The sequence below is a fragment of the Bubalus kerabau genome, chromosome 8 (genome assembly GCF_029407905.1).
Source record: "Bubalus kerabau isolate K-KA32 ecotype Philippines breed swamp buffalo chromosome 8, PCC_UOA_SB_1v2, whole genome shotgun sequence".
Taxonomy (NCBI): Eukaryota; Metazoa; Chordata; class Mammalia; order Artiodactyla; family Bovidae; genus Bubalus; species Bubalus kerabau.
The window spans coordinates 92,565,445-92,586,341 of NC_073631.1; the positions used below are offsets into that span (position 1 = coordinate 92,565,445).

A 20,897-nucleotide genomic window follows, 5' to 3' on the forward strand; every position below is an offset into this window, starting at 1 on the left:
TATGTTTGTGAATAGCTAACATTGTTATTTTTAAAGTTATTATCTGTTTTTTCTAATAAAATATATAGTAAATTCATGTTCTGATTTTTATTCTGACAGCTGGCTTTCTTCATGAGCATTTTAAGCTTTGCACGCTGATATATTTGATTGTATTTTGAACCTTTTCTCTCATTTCCTTCCTTTCTCTACCTACACGTCCTTCTCATTCCCTTTCCTCTCTTTTAATTGCACTTTTCCTTTGGAGGATTTAGACAATTGTTATTACTTTTACTGGATCTTTGCTTCAGACTAGAGCCTACTTATGTCTCATAAGAATGTTTCAGTCCTCTTTATGACACTGCAATCGTGCATCAGTTATTATTGCTTTTGGTTCTGTAATGGAGTCAGTGGTAGAGAAAACATCAATGGATCATAACAGCTGCAATGGTTTCATCAAATAAAGATCTTTTTTTTTTTTCTCACAAAGGATATAAGCTATCCATGATATCATAGATGTATAAGCTTCTTTCAAATCTGTTTCCCTGTTGTTACCTTGTGATTTTCCTCCTCAAACACTCCAGAGGGCTCTTGTACCCACATGCATTTGTGATATCGAGGATGAAAGGGAAGTGAAAAAAGCAAATGCTTGTGTAGAATGTCAGCTATAATTATACCTTCTAAAATTTCTGGAAATTCCATTAAGTACTTTGCTTTTACCTTCTTGGCCACTGATATGTATGTGATTATTTGCACACCAAGGGAGTCTGAGACAGCAAGTAATTTTTTTTTTTATTTTTAAAGTTTTGCTTAATATTAAATTTTAGAAGGCAAATAATTTTAATTGGGTTTTTTTAGCCAAAGGAAAATTGGGAACCTCTTGAAAGAAGGGGAGAAGGGGTGAAAGGATGAGGAAAAGGAGGAGAGGAGAGATGGGAAATTAGAAGTGGTGTGACAGAGATACTGTGATTATTGCAGATTTATCCTCCAGGACAAGGGCAACTTGGCTTAGTATCTGGTCAGATGGCTGCATCTCCATCCTCTCACCTCATCTATGCTCACAACTTCTTATAAAACAGGATCAGAAACTACTGCTGGCAGGTCACTTTCAGTTTTGCATGGCTTTTGAGCTAAAAATATATTTTTATATTTTTAAAGACTTGTTCAAAAACAGAAGACCCACAAAGCTGAAGATATTTACCCTATGGCTCTTTGTAAAAGAGTCTGTGACATCTTTTAAAGGTTCAGACTCAAGTTCCAGCAGGCTTTCCCCTCATCTTTTTGTTAATTCTGGCTACCTGATATTGTGGAACATTTCATTTTTCTTGTAGTCCCATGGGAATTCAGTGTCCTATTCTCACCTTCTGCTTTAGCTTGGGTATCCAGAATCCCTGCAGCTTCAACCCACTTATTACTTTGTGCTTATGTCTCATTTCTGAAACATTTTACACATATATTTTATAACTATATATATTTGCACATCTACATGTTCATGACTATATGTGTGTCTACAAATATATGTTCATAACAATGACACTGGCCATACATTTTCATTTTATTCTTTTCATGTTTCCTGTTGCTTCATATTTCAAAGTTTCTGTCATGTAAAATATTTTAATATAATGTAAAAGTCTGTGGTTATAATAAGTAAATCTCACTCATCTCTTTTTGTTTTTTGTTATTTCCCCTCTTTTGTTGATTTTTTGATTGACTGTTCTATTTTAGGGCTTCCTTTGTGGCTCAGATGGTAAAGAATCTGCCTGTGGGAGACCCCTCTGTTCTTAAACATTAGAAAAAGTTCTGACTCCATTATTTTAATCATTGCTCCATTTCCAGCACTTTAATTATTAATAGAAATTAATTATTATCTATTTATTTAACACTGTCATTTTTTTCATTCTTCCTATTCCTTCTTTTTTGGTGTTGTAATTTCCACATTTATTTTTCATATTCCCTCCTTGGAAGAAAAGTTATGACCAACCTAGACAGCATATTAAAAAGCAGAGGCATTACTTTGCCAACAAAGGTCCGTCTAGTAAAAGCTATGGTTTTTCCAGTAGTCATGTATGGATGTGAGAGTTGAAGTGTAAAGAAAGGTGAGCACCGAAGAATTGATGCTTTTGAATTGCGGTATTGGAGAAAACTCTTGAGAGTCCCTCAGACAGTAAAGAGAGCAAACCAGTCAATCCTAAAAGAAACCAATCCTGATTATTCATTGGAAGGACTGATGCTGAAGCTGAAACTCCAATACTTTGGCCACTTGATGTGAAGAACTAACTTATTTGAAAAGACCCTGATGCTGGGAAAGATTGAAGGTGGGAAGAGAAGGAGATGACAGAGGATGAGATGGTTGGATGGCATCACCACTCGATGGACATGAATTTGAACAGGCTTCAGGAGCTGGAGATGGTCAGGGAGGCCTGGTGTGCTGCAGTCCAAGGGGTTGCAAAGAGTTGGACATGACTGAGTGACTGAAGCAAAGCAATGTTTATATCATAAAATTCACCCTTTTATTTTTTTATGCTAATTTAATTAAAATTTGTTGGTCAATGTTATACCTCACCATTTAGCTTTTCAATTAATTAGAATAAATCATCTACCCCCAACACAGTGAATGACTCATAGATCCCAGCTCTGAGCCAATCAAGCTCTGAGCCAATCACACATGGCATTTTTCTGCCTACAGAAATTAGTTTAAGAGGTTCAGAAGCATGCACTGAAGTCTTTGGGTTGGAAGTGCTTTTACCAGCTGGACATCAATGAGTGAAGTATAAAGCTCAGATGTTTCTTACAAGACATCCCATAATTAAAGAGTGAAGTCAGTCTTAAAACAAAATTGACATTGTGATGGCAGTGTAGAGAAAGAGAATAATAGAATACAGAGAACAACAACAGGGTAAACCAGTCATGAACTCTCTGACTCTGGATTCAAGAGAATTGATTATGTGCTTATCGCTTAAATTTTGCTACTCAAAAAATGATTCATGGACCAGCAGCATTAACATTGCCTGGAAGCTTGTTAGAAATGAAGAATCTTAGGTTCTATCCAAGACCAACCAAATCACAATCTACACAGGATTCCCAAGAGATTAATGTAAGACATCAACATTTAAGAAGCATTATCCATAGCAGTGGCTTTCAACATGTGGCTCATGGATGCCTGGGAGTTTCCAGGCATTTCCCTGAAGTTGGTGAGGTCACACCTGTTTTTATAATTGTAGCAAGACATTCTTTTCCCTATCTACTGTGCCTGGAACCACAACAATTTTCACATTCTTAGTGAGGAATAATGCTGAAGGCAGAGCATGCATTCATATGATTTTGAGGTTTTCTCTCTTCTTACTCTATAACAGACTTGTGTTGTTTGATTTTCAGCATCTTTTTCTCTTTCTTTTTATACCGCTGAGTTGATTATATTTGGAAGAGCCCACTCTCAATCTGGTTCAGATGTGATTGACATCTTACCCTTACTACTCTTTTTCCAGGCACATAGATATAACCTAAGTCTGGCCCATTAACCATTTTATTCTCTTGGCCAGAGTGATTGATTCAGAAAGTGGCATATGACCCATGTTAGTGCATTCAGAAGAAATACTGACACTTGTTTTTCCTGGAACACATTGAGAATGAGAATCTCTCTTTAAACTGCTTTCTTTTTAAAAAGATGATGTAAACTAGCACTGCTGGGAACTCCCTTTCAGGATGGCTTCTCTGTTATAGCTAGGTATAGAGTTTAGGTCTAAAATACTTTTTCTCAGAATCTTAAAGCACATGCCATGTGACTGCAGGGTGAGTCTATTTTGTGAAACAAAGGCAAGATATAATAGTAATTAAATATTGAAAAATACCAGTTCACATTCATTTCCTTCCAGAAACTAGTATGGATAATCGGATATAATTTTGAACTGAAGGTTCTAATGATCCTTTCTTATTCATCTTTCAATCTCAGTACCTGGCACACTGCCCATTTCATAGTCATTATTGAAATGAATAAGGACTTTTGAATATAGGCATTGTAACATCAAACCTTTTCTTCACTACACAGAACTAAACTGTTTTTAATTTTGTAAGGAGTTGAAAATATTTTTTCAAGGTTGACATCATATTATCTTTCAAGGCTCCTCAGCTATAATTTTGGAGAAGGCAATGGCACCCGACTCCAGTACTCTTGCCTGGAAAATCCCATGGATGGAGGAGCCTGGTAGGCTGCAGTCCATGGGGTTGCTACGAGTCGGACACGACTGAGCAACTTCACTTTCACTTTCATGCATTGGAGAAGGAGATGGCAGCCCACTCCAGTGTTCTTGCCTGGAGAATCCCAGGGGCGGGAGAGCCTGGTGGGCTGCCGTCTCTGGGGTCGCACAGAGTTGGACACGACTGAAGCGATTTAGCAGCAACAGCAGCAGCGACTATAATATGGCTTCTAAAGGTTCAATGAATATTATGAAAAACCTCATAGGAAAGATTTTCCTTTAATTTATAACTGCTGTGTACTTAATATGCTTGGGCTTACACTGGTTGAATAAGACACAATCCACACTGTCTGTACTCAGACAGATCCTATTTAGCAGATAAGGTGGACAGAAGCACACTTTTATCTCTGTGTTGTAAGAGCAGCAGATGTAAACCATGGAGGGAGTGGAGTGATTAACTTTATCTGTGTAGATCAGAAAAGTGTACTTGAAGGATGTGACAAGTGCAGGTGGAGGATATCATAAGCAAAGGAAAGGAATGTTTAAATACACCAGCATTTGATGCACCAATATTTGGGGGGAAGTGTAAACAGTGTTGGGGCTTCCCAGGTGGCACTAGTGGTAAAGAACCTACCTGCCAATGCAGGAGACATGAGACCCGGGTTTGATCCCTGGGTCAGGAAGGCCCCCTGGAGGAGGGAATGGCAACCCACTCCAGTATTCTTGCCTGAGAATCCCATGGATAGAGGAGCCTGGGAGGCTTCAGTCCATAGGGTCACAAAGAGTCTGACACGACTAAAGTGACTTGGTATGTACTTAGCACACACGTAGACCACATTGGGCCTCCCAGGTAGCTCAGTGGGTAAAGATTCCACGTCTGCAGGAGACGTGGGTTCAATCCCTGGGTCTGGAAGATCCCCTGCAGAAGGGCATGGCAACTCAATCCAATATTCTTCCTGGAGAATTCCATGGACAGAGTAGCCTAGTGAGCTATAGGCCATAGAGTTACAAAGAGTCGGACAGGACTGAAGTGACTGAGCATGCATGCATACAGACAGTTTACTATCCATTTCCAATATGGATAGTAAAAGAAAAGACTAAAGAGAAATGCTGAGGGCATATCGAGAAGGACTTTGGGTGCCATATCAAAGAACTTTGACTTTAGTCAGCTGACCAGTGTCATTAATTCTTATATAAAATCTACTTGAAAAACATACAAATCCCTCCCTAAAACAGTTTTAAGGGCATAGTAGCTTGCATATTTATCCTTCAGTGAAAGCCATTTCTATAGACAAAGTGGATCCTTCAAAACACTTTAAAGAGTACAGGGAAGCATTCTGGAAACAATGGGGAGGTGGACTGGATGATAGACATGAAAGACAGACTTATAGTGGCTATGTAAATATGCAGGTGGACAGATTTGAGCAACTTGAGGGATGGTAGGTAGGATCAACATGAGTTCTTAAATAAATCAGGGCTCTGATCCACTTTATTTATTTATATTTAAGTCAGAATAAGAAAGCTTTAAAAATAATTATCCTTTAGGATGAAAGGGATGTAATCAGTGGAATTTAGATTTTGTAATGTATATTTTTCAACTTTACAAACATAGAGGCTATTTATAACCCTTTTAGAGAATGATTATTTATAAACATATCATAAAAAGGGGAAGGGGACATCACTTCATAAACTGAAGTGATTAATTTATAGCTTGAGACTTCTGACAAAAGATGCTACTTATTCCTTCACTTTAGATTTGATGGCATAATCATGTATAGTTTTGTATTCTCTGAAATAGTCTAATATCTGTTGGTTCCAATTTTATGCAGATAATATTAAATTAGTTTTGGTGCTCTAAAAGATGTTTAGAACTTGACAGTAACTATTTCCTAATTTTCTTCTGCTCTTATAATTTGCTTTTTTCTTTAATACTTTGTAATATTTGCATTTTTATTTTGTAAATTGGTTGGGTAGAGTAATACTTCCCAATTTCTTTCACATCATGGTATACCTAGAAAATGAAATATGTATACAATACAATAAAGGAGATATATGAGGTTGTTTCCTTTAGGAGATCACAAGCCAGGTACTCTAACCTATCATATCCTTATCAGACTACCCTAAAGCTAGAGGGAACTACGGTCATCTCCCACTCCCACAGCCCATTCACACTGGTTGGAATGCTCTTAGTTCAAGGTGATGAAATGGACATGTGCATTGTTTAGTGAGTACTCTGATAGCATCTGACATATAACAGAATGCCAGTTGGCTCAATAAACAGTTGCTAGAGGTCACATAAGAACTTTGCAACAGGACAACCTATAATTACTATGAAGAACATATGAAAACATGTGTTTTACTGATGAGGACTCAGGATAGGATATTATAAATACCCAATTCTTTCATTTAAAAACAAAAACACTTGAGACTAAAAAAAATTATGTGTCTTGACTAGAAAGTAAATGAATAGAAGTTAAATGACTGTATTGTAAGTTTTATGAATTTGGGGACATTTTGTTAATTGCTACATCCCATTCCTTGGTATAGTGCATAGCACATGAGAGAAATTTCCTAAGATTTTGTTAAATGAATGAATGAATTGGCTAAGGTCAAAAGGTAATGACAGAGCCAAAATGAGAATTACAATCTTCCATTTCCCAGTTCAGTGATTCCTTGTGTATAAGACTTATGGGTCACACTGTTATCAGTGTTCTATGAATAATTCATCACATTGGCACAAGGCACAAAAGGTCATGGACACATTCCAAAATTGAATATTTTAAGGATCTACCTTTTCTTCTGTTTTGTAGCAGTTCTTATCAATCATATTCATAAGTCAACAGGAAATATCTGGGTTGCCATAAAGCTGATATTTATCTTAATATAGCTCTGTAAATACAGATATTTATAAAACAACAGAAGTGGTCTTAAATGAGCTCTCACAATTTTTTTCTCTTTGGTATTTATAATATTTTGTCATTTTTTCAATAGTATAATATATTCAGGTTTGTCTTTATTTCCACTAATTAAATGATGACAGATGAAAGTTTAAATAAGTAATTACTGATGTGTCTTATATGCAAGCATGAAAATCAGAGATCGCACCATCACTGAAAGGTTACATCGCTCAAGAATTCATTAAATATTCATTAGCCTCACCTCAGTTAAGGTGTCCTTGTTTACATATTTGCAGATTTGCATACTCATGCCCTGAACAAGATTTCAAAAATGTTTATGAGCCTATGACCATCTTAATTATAAATCGTCAAATAGATAAATAATAAATAAATAAATCTTAATGAATATATATATTTTTAAACCTGGCCCTTTATGCAGTTCCAAGTACAAGATGACATGAAAATAAATGAAGTTCCAGTTTGGGTGCATCCATCTCCCTCCTATGAATCCTGATCCAAATCCAGAATGGGTTTGGGGTAGGCTTCTTAGTCATGGGAAAGGCTGTAGTGGTTGGCATGGAAGATGGGGAAAGAGAAGGTTTACATGTCTGAATGACATTCTTATTCCCCAACCATTAACCATTTTCATGTGTGTCTTTCACAGAGAAACCACAGACTGGAACATATTTAAATTCTTTGATAATATTTTCATTAATTTTCAGCAGTAATCCTCATTGTTGTCCTGGGTAAGGTAACATTGAACTGGGTATGTTTAATCTGGGAACTGGCCTTTGGGTTTAATCTAAGTCCTCACAAATTTCAGATACTACCAGATCTTTTCCAACAATTTATCAAAATCCCAGTGATGGGCAGAGGTGGGTACAGTGAGACTTCTTATAGATGATATACAATATCTCAGTGGAGATCTGATCAATCTTCTTTAACTAACACATAGTTACAGAGGATATAAATTGCTTCTTTCCACCTCATCAGTGAAGTAATTCCCTGTGGTATTGCTATGGTCACGTCAGCATTACGAACTTTGTACTCAGCTAGAATGCTCTTTACAGTTTCAGCATCCAGCTCACTCTGGCAGCAAGTGGCCTTCAGAGTAATGCTTCCTTTATCCGTCTTCTGAAAGCCAATATTAAAGGGTTTGCTGTTCAAGCGAATGCCAAAGGCATCCAGCTCATATATTCTTATGTCTCAAAGGTTTCAGAGCACCCAGAACAATCAGGGTGAAGTGAAACATTCGGGCCACTGCAATGACTTGATGGCCTCTCTACCTTTCCCATCCTTGACACTTTCAATGATATCTGAGGGATCCAGGAGCTGGATCTTGGTTCCTTTGTGTCTGATGACACAGTGGTCAGAAGAGTGAATCCCAGCTGCCATCTCGGAATATACTTTGGCCAAGCTACTGAACTGTTTGGACTTCCACATACTTAGAAAGCCCACTAACTCAATTGGAGCATCACCTCTCTTGGCCACACCAAAACCTGGCTCACCAGCACCACCACCTTTTGGAGAAACGAGTTTTCTGTGAAGCTTAACAGAGAGAGCCTTAAGCAGCTCTAAGCAGTGGTTTTGTACTTTTAGTCTGAGCCATCTCGGCTTCGATCCCAGCGGTGTCGGCTAAGATGCTGCTAATGGTGGCGATTTCCACCTGCACCCTGTGTGGTGCAGGGGCCTCCGCACAGACTGCTTCTGTTACACATCTGCCAGCGGACCTGCCACCGCCGGCAGGAGCTACTGCTGTGTGCAGGCGCGATACCTGCTACTTCTCCCGAAAGTTCAGTGTGACACTCAGTAACTCTCCACGACAACACAGTGCGGCCGGGTGTAGACAAACTTTCCGTTCCCCGTTTTTTGAAGAAGGTTTTCTGTCATTTCTTTCTTAGGGCATGGGCTGTGTCATTCAGTATGGACTTCTGGCTCTTATGTGTGCACAGGTATGTAGTGTCCCAAACCAAATTCTGCACACTGAATAAAACAAAGCAGAAAGATGAGTTTATTTTCAAGGCTTAGGGCCTGCAAAACCGGGAAACTCAAGGCGACCGGCAATGTTTCCTGTTGCTTACTGATCGCAGTTTTTTGTTTTGTTTTTTAATCACTACATAATTATATTTTAATACATAACCAAAATACAGACCACCATAGTAAATTGATGCCAATAAAACATGATATTTCATTTGCATTGCATGACGAATGGTTAATGTCCTTTGTCATAAATGAGTTCTTAGAAACCAGTAACAAAGACATTGATATTCCAAAGGAAATTTAGAAAAAGCCAGAAGAAAATAAAAGAATATAAGTGACTTCTAAGAACTAAAGGATTTTTATGGAGTAAATGCAGAAGTTATTGTCTTTTTCAGCTGAGAACTGGTGGCTTCTTCCTTTTTTGGGTGAAGGTAGCTGCGTCAGGATCAACTAAGTCCAAAGACAGTGTGAACACACTTGGCATTTGTGAATTGGCTGGTGTACTCTGCTAATTTCTGAGAAGAGCTGTCAATTTCCTGCAACTAATGTTACGTAAAGTTAAATTTAATTTTTCTTTCATGTGCCTACATTAACCAACTCCGTTTTGTCTCCGACATAAGTGACTCCATTTTGTTTTGGTTCTACAGTATACATATATGTATACACACATCTGCACAAGGCCAAAATTCTGGTGGGCTGTGAGGTCAAGTGCTTTTACAAGAAGGAATTAGAAAGAGATTGATTCCAGAAGATGGATGTCTTCTGAGACTGAGGCTGTACTCTGGTGGAAAGTTAAGTCTGCCCAAAAGTGAGGTTGCAGTTGACAGCCCAAGGGGTGGGAAGAATTGGGCTAGGAAAGGAGCTTGTGTGGACAGATCAGCATCCATACCTGCCTTACCACCTTTATCACACTGGTGGCAGGTCCAGCCTAGCCCCAGAAGCAGGTATCGGACCTTGTTGGTGAGGAGGGGCATGAAAATCTGAAGTGCTCTATGGGACCATTCTTTGGCCCTTCTCTATGCTACTGCTGTGTATGTTAGAGTCTATGACTCTTCATCTTTCATTATGATTTATAGTGATCAAATGTTCCAGGGAGAAATGATATATTGAATTATCTGTTAACATTCAGTGTGGAACATTTCATAAACTGTGGGTCAAGAATCACTAGCATCTTGGCAGATTGATGTGGATTATGCTGTTTCCCCTTTCACCATTTATCTATCTAAGCTGTGGAGTTTACAAAGCAGATACTAAAGTGGAGATTTAGTAATTGCCACATTGCCTGTGATTTTTCAGATAATGGAAAAGGGAAAAGTCATAGAATGTAAAGTAAGGAGAAGCTGTGACACTTTGATTTTTAAAAGTTTTGTTCTGAAGATCATGGGTCATTAAAGTTTGTAGTTATTACTAGAAAAGAGTCTGGCTTTCATTATGAAATAGATAATTTATTCACATACAGAACAAGGTTCATTGATTAGGAGTAGTATGTAGTGAGTTAGAATAAACTTTGCTTCCAAAACTAAGTTCAGCATTTGGCAAAGTTTGATTGGTACAGGAGAAACAATGTATTATGTTTTAACCTAATCACCTAACAGTTTTTTTTAGGCAAAATTGAGATGTGCAGACAAGATGATTCTAAAGATGAGTAAATTTTTAGCTTTTTATATTAATAACAAAGTAACAGGAGACGTCTACATAGATGTTGCATAAGTAATTGACACAGTTCTGTGAAATTTATTAATGACTTAAGATGCAGAGGCATACATGTAAAATTGATCAACATTTATCTGGAAGTACAAAATTAATAGCTAATATGATCTGGAGTAGAATCAGGATTCAGAAAAATCTTTCAGTTCAGTTCAGTTCAGTTCAGTCACTCAGTCGTGTCCGACTCTTTGCAACCCCATGAATCGCAGCATGCCAGGCCTCCCTGTCCATCACCAACTCCCGGAGTTCACTCAGACTCACGTCCTTGGAGTCAGTGATGCCATCCAGCTATCTCATCCTCTGTCGTCCCTTTTTCCTCCTGCCCCCAATCCCTCCCAGCATCAGAGTCTTTTCCAATGAGTCAACTCTTTGCATGAGGTGGCTAAAGTACTGAAGTTTCAGCTTTAGCATCGTTCCTTCCAAAGAGATCCCAGGGCTGATCTCCTTCAGAATGGACTGGTTGGATCTCCTTGCAGTCCAAGGGACTCTCAAGAGTCTTCTCCAACACCACAATTCAAAAGCATCAATTCTTCGGCACTCAGCCTTCTTCATAGTCCAACTCTCACATCCATACATGAAGAGTTGAAATAATAGGCAGAATTCACTAAGAAAGTGTTTATATGAGATGTCCAGAAGTGGCAAATTTATAGAAACTAAAAGTAAGTTAGTGGTTACCGAGGCCTGGGGGAAGCAGGAAATGGGGAGTGACTATTAGCAAACGAAGCAAATGATTTCCTTTTGGAGTGACAAAATGTTTTGGAATTGGATAATGGTAACGGTTGCATAATTTTCTGACTATACTAAAATCCAGGCTTCCCAGGTGGGAATCCTGAATCCGCCTGCAATGCAGAAGATGTGGGTTTGATCCCTGGGTTAGAAAGATTCCCTGGGATTGGAAATGGAAACCCTCTCCAGTATTCTTGCCTGGAAAATTCCATGGGCAGAGGAGCCTGGTGGACTATAGTCCATGGGGCCACAAAGAGTCAGACACAACTGAGAAACTGAGCACATACTAAAATCCACTAAATTTTACACTTTAAAAGGATGAATTTAATGGTAAGTGAATTATATCTCAGTAAAACTTTAAAAAGTCACTTATGTTTAATAAACTGGGAATAGAAGAAAAACTTATGAAAAACAGAAGGAAATTGAACATAGTAAAGGATTTTTATCTTGCATATGTAACCAGGTGAAAGTTTTGTTGCATTCTTATTAACTCATGCATTAAAAAAATGGAAAAAATCATAGAAGTAAAATAGAAGTATATTATATCTATTATTATGAAGCCTTGTTCTAGATATTATAACCAAGATGTATATTGTAAATATTCTGACATGATAGATATCATATTTAAATGCTGTGAAAGAGAAGGACATATTATATTCAATGAAGATGGTTTGATTGTCTAGTGAAAGTGTTTGTCTCTCAGTCATATCTGACTCTTTGGGACCCCATGGATTTATAGCCCACCAGTATCCTCATCCATGGAATTCTCCAGGCAAGAATACTGGAGTGGGTGGCCTTTCCCCTCTCCAGGGGGTCCTCCCCAACCAGGTATTGAACCTGGGTCTCCTGCACTGCAGCAGATTCTTTACCATCTGAGCCACCAGGGAAGCCTATATAGAATACATAAAAATTTTATGAAACAAATAGATTTGAAAGAATTCAAAAAAGAATTCTAGATAAAAAGAATTAACAAAGTCAACAGCTTTCTTATATGTTATCAACAAACAAATATAACAAAATGAAATGCAAAAGAGAACTCAATCAAAATAACAGTCTAAAAAATAAAAATACTTAGAGTTAAATTCACGCGATATTGGCAAAGATGAAGACACCTTATATGGATGTCAGAGATGGGTAATTGTAGGAAATTGAATGAAAACAATTTTGTGTATGCATATATGTACATTTCTCTAAGTAGAGAATCTAAACAGTCCATCAAATTCTCAAATGAGCTAAAGAAACAAAAAAGTTTATATATCATTGCCCATAAAGCAGCAGTATATAGAATGGTGTAGTAAAAATTCATTGATAAATGGGTAGTATAGCTTGATATAAATTGGAAATGACAGATAAATGGAATCATAAAGAAAATTTAAAAAATATATATTTGGTGTATGATAAATAATACATAAATAATTGATAGATGATTAATTTTTAAACAGTATTTGAGAAAAGAGATAATTATTTAGAAAAAAATGTAGTCTTCTTCCCATATACCAAAATTTCATATTTATTAAGGATTTTATATAAAAATTAAATCTTAAAATATTAGAAGAAAATATAGTGTTTTTTTTTCTGTTCAATGGCAGTGGAATTTATTTTTTCTGTCTCTACAAGCATTGCTTTGTCTAAAGATCACAATTTATTCATAGAATCTTAAAATTATAAATGGAAAAATGAATAAATTGTGATCTATAGGTTAATTTTTATGTAGGTGTAGGTCTTTAAGAGAGGCTTCCTGGTGGGTAAGTGGTAAAGAAGACTTGTCATAGAAGACTTGGGTTTGATCTTTGGGTCGGGAATATCCCCTGGAGAAGGGAATGGCAACCCACTCTAGTATTCTTGCCTGGAGAATTCCATGGACAGAGGAGCCTGGCTGGCTACAGTCCATGGTGTCGATAAAGAGTTGGACACGACTTAGCAAATAAGCAGCAACAACATAATTGCTTTACTATGTTGTGTTAGTTTCTGCTGTACAATGAAGTGAAGCAGCTATATGTATACATATAGCTGAGTATTCTTCTGCAAACAGGAAAGTATAAGAACTTTACATAAGTGAAATAGGCAAATAACAAATCAGGAAAAGCATTGCAATATATTTGACAAGGTTTAATGTTAATACATAAAATTCTCTAACACAAACTTCAAAGAGAGAGATCAAAAGAAAAGTGATCAAAGGGCAAGAAAAAAGCAATTTCTAAGAAGAAATACAAATAACCAGTAGACGTATAAAATCTTCAAATGTAATCAAAGAAAGTCAAATTTAAATAACAATAATATAGAACTGGCTAATATTATGAAATTTGATAATTCCCAGGGTTTAAGCTTGAGTTAAGAAATGGGCTTTTCCTTTAATACACTAATAATTAAGGTCTAAATTGCCATTCATGTTCCTGAGTCGCATTTTGCCAATATCTATCAAAAGCCTTAAAAAATGTGCTTAAACTTTGTAAGCACTGGTCTCAGAATATCTTAGGGATATAATTGTATAAATACTCACAAATGTCTATTTGAGAATTGTTTTGCAGCAGTTTTTATATTGGTGAAAATTTTAAATAGTATTAAATAGGTTAAATGAATTATGGCTGTGGAAATACTGATTTCCAAAGATAGTCACAACAGTATTTTCAGTCCCACATGTTCTTCCTTAACCTTGTCACTCCCCAGTTACCGTTTTCCTTCCCCTTGAACCTAGGCAATACTTTATGGCTCCTTCACTGAGTAACAGATGATGAAAGTGAAACTGGATAACTTTTAAAGGCAAAAGACTTTCCACCTGATTCTCTCCTTTGGGATTTTTCTCCCTTGAAACTCAGCTTGGGATGAAGCCCAGATCTCATGGCAAGGTCACCTGTAGGTGTTGCAGGAGAAAGCCCTAGGTAAGATTGCTGCCAACAGCCAGTATCTATTAATCATCTAAGTGAATGAGATTTCAGATGATGCTAGCCTCCAGCCTTTGAGTCACTACAGCTGATTCTAACTAGAGCAGACAAATTGTTGAATGCTTCCAAATTGCAGATTTGTGAACAAAATGAATACTGTTGTTTTAGGTCACTACAGTTTGAAGTGGTTTATTATTATACATAGCCATAGTACCTGGAACAAAGTTACCTCCAAAACTGAAATATTGTGAGGGTATTTTTAAAGAAAAACGTAGGTGGAAAATATGTATCTTTAAAGTTTTACAGACATTTACAAAGTGCAATTGAGAAAAAGGGTAGATCATAAGAGTATATATTATTATATATAGTATATATAGTAATACTATAGTAATATTGGAGAAGGACATGGCAAACCACTCCAGTGTTCTTGCCTGGGAAATCCCATGGACAGAGGAGCCTGGCAGGCTACAGTCCATGGGTCACAAAGAATCAAACACGACTGAGCGACTGAACAATAATAATACTATATATCATAGAGTATACATTATATATAATAATTAAATTTTGTGTGTGTATACAAAAATTCACATAAATAAAAAAAAAAAAAATTCACATAAATATCCAACAGTCAGCATGTGTATGTATACAAAAAGGCACTTGGGAAAGTATTTAAAAAATGTAGACAGCAGTTTTCTTCAAATGTTTGGAGTAAAGCGATGCTTTATACTTAATTTATGTTCTTGCTCATCTTGCTGATTTTCTAATTTTTCAACAAGTGTACATTGATCACTTGTTCAATAAATATTAAACAAATTTGAACTTAAATTAATAAACAGCTGGTAGAGTATGAAATACAGAGGAACCTGGCTCAATAGCTGTTCATAATAAAAAAACAGGTGTTTTAGCTGATTACAAGTTCAAAATCAGTGAACAGTGTGTTGTAACTACCAAAATGTTAATGCAAATTTAGGTAGCAATTACAAAATTCTAGAATCCAGAGGACTGGAGATACACTGAACACATTACACTTCAAGGTACTACAGTTTTAAGAAAAACAGCAACTGATCTTTTTCAGAAGAGACTGACCCAGATGGTGGTAAGGTCTGAAGTGGGATTATGTGAGGGACAGTAGAAGCAGCAGGGAATCCTGTTGTGTTAGGAAAGAGAAAACAGATATATGTATGAGAAATGGGGTTAGACTTCATCTGGATAATTTCAGAGAGTAAGAATTAAGCAATAAATGAAAACCCTAAAGAGACAGATGTAGCTCAATTGAAGACACTATTGTCAATTAAATTGAGCTATTCAAAAATTGCAAGGATAGCCAAAGAATGTAATGAGACCAAAACCTTGGTCTCTGGTTTTGAGGTTCCCAGGTATCAGGATGTTTATAGAACTCTGCTCTTCGTGGAAAGGTCTGGTCGAGTATCATTTGAAGAACTGTCCCTTTCCACATCTACAAGTTTCTGTCGTAGGATCAGAACCCCGACAATATACTCTGTGGCCAATACTCTATAGTCATTCTTTAGCATACCTTTTTCTAACAGCCTGATTTTATGAATTCCCAGTCTTTGCTAATTAGCACAGCTGAACTGAGTTTGGCAGTGATTTTTCTCAGAATTAGACTCATGTTTTCGTAAGATGATGTGTGTCTTAATTAAGTCTCCTCATTAAAACTCCCTAGCTTTGATTGTTAGTGTCTGTCTCCACACAGCACAAAACAGACATTTGGCCATTTCTTATGTAATTTGATTGGTATAACAACTCGTTGTATTATTCAGCTCCACAAAGCAAAGTTTTAGGTTCCCCACCCCCCCGCCCCGTCTAGATGGGCTGTGTAGATATGCTTCTTGTCTACTTCTTTTAAGTGGAGTTCCTGACACACCTGCACACTCTGCTTACCTACAGATTAAAGATTTTATCAAGTTGTTTGAAGAGTAAAGATTATTTCCTTCTTTTTCTACAGCGGTTATGAGGAACTAATTTAAACTGAGCATTTTAAAAGAAAGATAATGTCCTCTTACACGTTTGTTAAGACCGTGTAGTTTTCCTGTGACCTTGGCCCTGCCATCTCACTCTGATTTTGCAGCTCTGATGTATTTCAGGACTTCTGTGTTTACAGTAAAACATCACCCTTCTTTACTTTCTAAAATGTAGGTACAGGTCTCTACACATCTGATATTTGGGTCAAATGCTCTTACACCTCCCTTCGTGCCTCTTCTTTGTTCTTAAAAATAGGAGGAGATTGGAGGGCTTATAAAATTGAGAACATACTCCCAGAAAATATATGGTTTTATTTTCTTGACTCACATCTAGATACAGTCAAATAATTGAACCCAGCATGCAGCTCTGAGTCATAAGGGAATTTTATGATATCTGCAAAACATTTAAATTTGATTTGTTAAATTGTACCTAAAATGAATTTAGGCAGTTATTAATAATTCTTAATAATGATAGCACAGAAAATAAACATAAAATATCCATGAGAAAATAAAGATATGTGATAGATAAGTGAGTGAGTGAGTGAAGTGAAGTTGCTCAGTCATGTCTGACTCTTAGTGACCCCATGGACTGCAGCCTACCAGGCTTCTCCATCCATGGGATTTTCCAGGCAAGAGCACTGGAGTGGGGTGCCATTGCCTTCTCCAGTGTGACTGAAACCACAAATGTAATATTAAATACACCATTTGGGTTTCTCAGGTGGTGCTAGAGGTAAAGGACCCAGCTGCCAATGCAAGTAGATGTAAGAAATGTGGTTTCAATCGTAGGGTTGGGAAAATCCCCAGAAAGAGGGCATGGCAACCCACTCCAGTATTCTTGTCTGGAGAACCCCATGGCAGGCTGCAGACCATAGGATTGCACAGAGGCAGTCCATAGCATTGCAGAGAGTCAGACAGGTCTGAAGTGACTTAGCACACACACACATTCCATTTACTGGAAACAATGTCTATGGAATACATCTAATAAAACAACTTAAAGTATTTGCTGTGTAAATTTTCACAAGACAAATTCCCAATTAGAAGATATAATAACAGAAGCAAAAAAGTAGAGCTATATATATTTAAAAATCTTTACTAATGATTTGAAAAGCTTTTCAGCAAAAATTTACAGTGCAAGCTATATTCAGATGATCTGCACTGACTGTTTATTGCTAGGTGAGACATAAATCACTTTCAAACAAAATTATTCCTAAGAATAATCCATATATGGCTAATTTTTACTTGAGTAGTTGTGAAAATTCATGCCCTACTTGGCAAATTGATGAAATGTCCTTTTTCTTGTAGGAAGACACATTCATATAGTGGTATGTGTTAGAAGATGACTTGCATTGCTTTCTGTTTGCCCGTTTGTATGGAACCCATTCAGTTGGACTTAACAAATAATTTTTACCAATGACTTTTGTTCACTTGGTGGGCAGCCCTTGAATGCCATTATTTTTTATTGATTAAGCACAAAATAAATTTTCATCTTACTGACAGTTATGGATATGGTAAAAGAAACAATTCTGCTAAGTCGCTTCAGTCGTGTCTGACTCTGTGTGACCCTAGGGACTGCAGCTCATCAGGCTTCTATGTCCATGGGATTCTCCAGGCAAGAACACTGGAGTGGGTTGTCATTTCCTTCTCCAATGCATGAAAGTGGAAAGTGAAAGTGAAGTCGCTGAGTCGTGTCTGACTCTTAGTGACCCAGCCTACCAGGCTTCTCCATCCATGGATTTTTCAGGCAAGAGTACTGGAGTGGGGTGCCATTGCCTTCTCCCAAAAGAAACAATACTCCCCCTCAAAAAGGGAAACCCCCCCCCCAACATTTTAGCTTAATAATATTCTCTTAAGTGCAAAGGACTAGAAGATGAGCATAATAATAGAACATAATGCTGTGTTCATTTTCCTCTGGGAGTAGTTTATATTTACCTGAATTGTGGGTTGGGAGAAGCTCAAGTTTGGAAGCCAAATTTGTAGTTATTTCTGAGTGTATATTGAGAAATCATGACCATGTTTTCAGCTTTCTTGTCACTTCTCTGCTTTTGCTGTGCTCCTTCATCTCACTCTGTGGCAGGTTAAAGTAATGGGTGAATTTTGGGGTTTTGAAATAGAATGACCTTGGTCTCATCCCAGCTCTATCAGCAGCTGTGTGACTTGGATAAGTTACTTAACAGTCTTGCATTCTGGATTCTTTATCTCTGAAGGAGGGATAATATTCCTATATCATGATTTTGTGAAGATTAAATAGACTAATGCAAGTACAGTGCTTAGTGAGAAGCATTGTGGAGGCTATAGTGTAGGACTCAGTGGTTATAGCATTAGTGCTATTATTACTTTAACAATGTTTGGTGTACACAAAAGGAAGCAATGGCAAACCTTACTCTTTGCACTGATTCTGTTCGCCATTAGTTTAGGTGTGATTGAACAGAATTTTCTTTTCTATGTGCTCTGTGGTTGTTATCATTCATTTTTATACATTTCAGTATTCTTTTCAGGACAATACTGTACCAATCTTGACGATTCACTCCATAAAAGTGGCATCTGCCAGCCATATCCCTGAGAAACTATTATAATTTATAGGAACCAGGTGTCTGAAATTTGAGGTATATTGTGCTTAAGAAGGATTTCTTAGTGATGCAAAATTTTCTTTTTCTAGTGAAAGTATTTCACAGGAATTGAAATAATATTTTGTCTTGTCTTAGAAAATAACTTATACCTTATGATTTCTTTAGTTCCAAGAAAACACAAATGAGTAAGAGTAAGTGAGAATCTAGGTTCAACTATAAATTTGTCCATAATATCAGCGGTTCTCAAACCTGGTGGCCCATTAAGATATTCTAGGAAGCTTTTCAAAATGAAGACTTCTGGGGATTTCCTTGATAGTCCAGGGGTTAAGACTCTGTGTTTCTAACGCAGGCATGTTGGTTTGATCCCTGGTTGACCCCATGCCACACAGCATGGCTGAAAAAAAAATAAATAAAAACTTTTGTAAAATCTTGGTCCACTGGGAGTTGACTTGGAGGAGGAGGAGGGGATCTGGTTACACTGTGGGCTAGTGGTGATCTTGCACCATAGCCACAAGACCTGAGTATACCAGAAGAGGCGTAAAGCTAATAACACGTCAGATTGTGAGACCTGCACTTCCTTCCTATTGCTCTTAAGTTTTACCATGAGTCCTTTGAATTTCCTTAGATAATATGGCAAGTTCAATTCAGTTCAGTTCATTTCAGTCGCTCAGTCGTATCCGACTTTGCGACCCCATGAATCACAGCACGCCAGGCCTCCCTGTCCATCACCAACTCCCGGAGTTTACTCAAACTCATGTCCATTGAGTTGGTGATGCCATCCAGCCATCTCATCCTCGTCGTCCCCTTCTTCTCCTCCCCCTACAGGCAATTAATTATCCTGTTGCAGTCACTAGTGTTTCAGCTACCATCAAAACGTCTGCTCAAGGGTGAGAATCCTTGAGCTGTAAGAGTATTTTGCCTCAGAGGCAATTTGAGTGACCAGGAGACATAGGAGCATGAATGGGCAAATATCTTCTGTGTTTGACCTGTATTTTTGGAGATTATGTCTGATTTAAGTGTCTACTTTAAAGATGTCTACTTTATTCTGAGAATATGGATGGTTTATGGAGGGTTTAAAGGATTATTCTAACACAGAACATCCATCTTATACAACGTCCCAAACTGTCAACTTAAGAGTTGACAAATGTGCAAAATGGCCACAATATTTTATAGTAACTGTCACCAAATGGTGGAGTCTGGTTCCCCACCCCTTAAACCCAGGGCTTGTCTTGTGGCCTTCTTTGACACACTGAATGTAGTACAAATGATGAAGTAAGTACAAGTTATAATGGGTTATGAGCCAAGACCTCAAGAGGCCTTGTAGCCTCAGCCTTTGTTGCTTGTAGAACCCTGTTGTTACCATGTGGGTGAGTCAACCTGGTGGATAAGTAGAGATCAGTGGCACATTTGTGTCCATACCCAGATGAAAAACAGCCAGATATGTGAGTCTAGAGTGATCCAGAGGCCATCTTAGGTCACTGGGCCACCAACTAGCCTTCTTCTTTTTGCCTGAATCGAGGGATTTAGCTAAGCAGACCCAGATCACAGAATGAGTCTGACTACAGAATCATGCTTATTTAACTTATATGCAGAGTACATCATGAGAAACGCTGGACTGGAAGAAACACAAGCTGGAATCAAGATTGCCGGGAGAAATTTCAATAACCTCACATATGCAGATGACACCACCCTTATGGAAGAAAGTGAAGAGGAACTCAAAAGCCTCTTGATGAAAGTGAAAGTGGAGAGTGAAAAAGTTGGCTTAAAGCTCAACATTCAGAAATGAAGATCATGGCATCTGGTCCCACCACTTCATGGGAAATAGATGGGGAAACAATGGAAACAGTGTCAGACTTTATTTTTTGGGCTCCAAAATCAATGCAGATGGTGACTGCAGCCATGAAATTAAAAGACGCTTACTCCTTGGAAGGAAAGTTATGACTGACCTAGACAGCATATTCAAAAGCAGAGATATTACTTTGCCAAC

General features: G+C 37.5%; 1 pseudogene; it reads right to left on the reverse strand.

The window, feature by feature from the left end:
• Positions 1-7,701: 7,701 nt before the first annotated feature.
• On the reverse strand, positions 7,702-10,020 carry LOC129658364 (developmentally-regulated GTP-binding protein 1-like; annotated as a pseudogene).
• Positions 10,021-20,897: the final 10,877 nt, after the last annotated feature.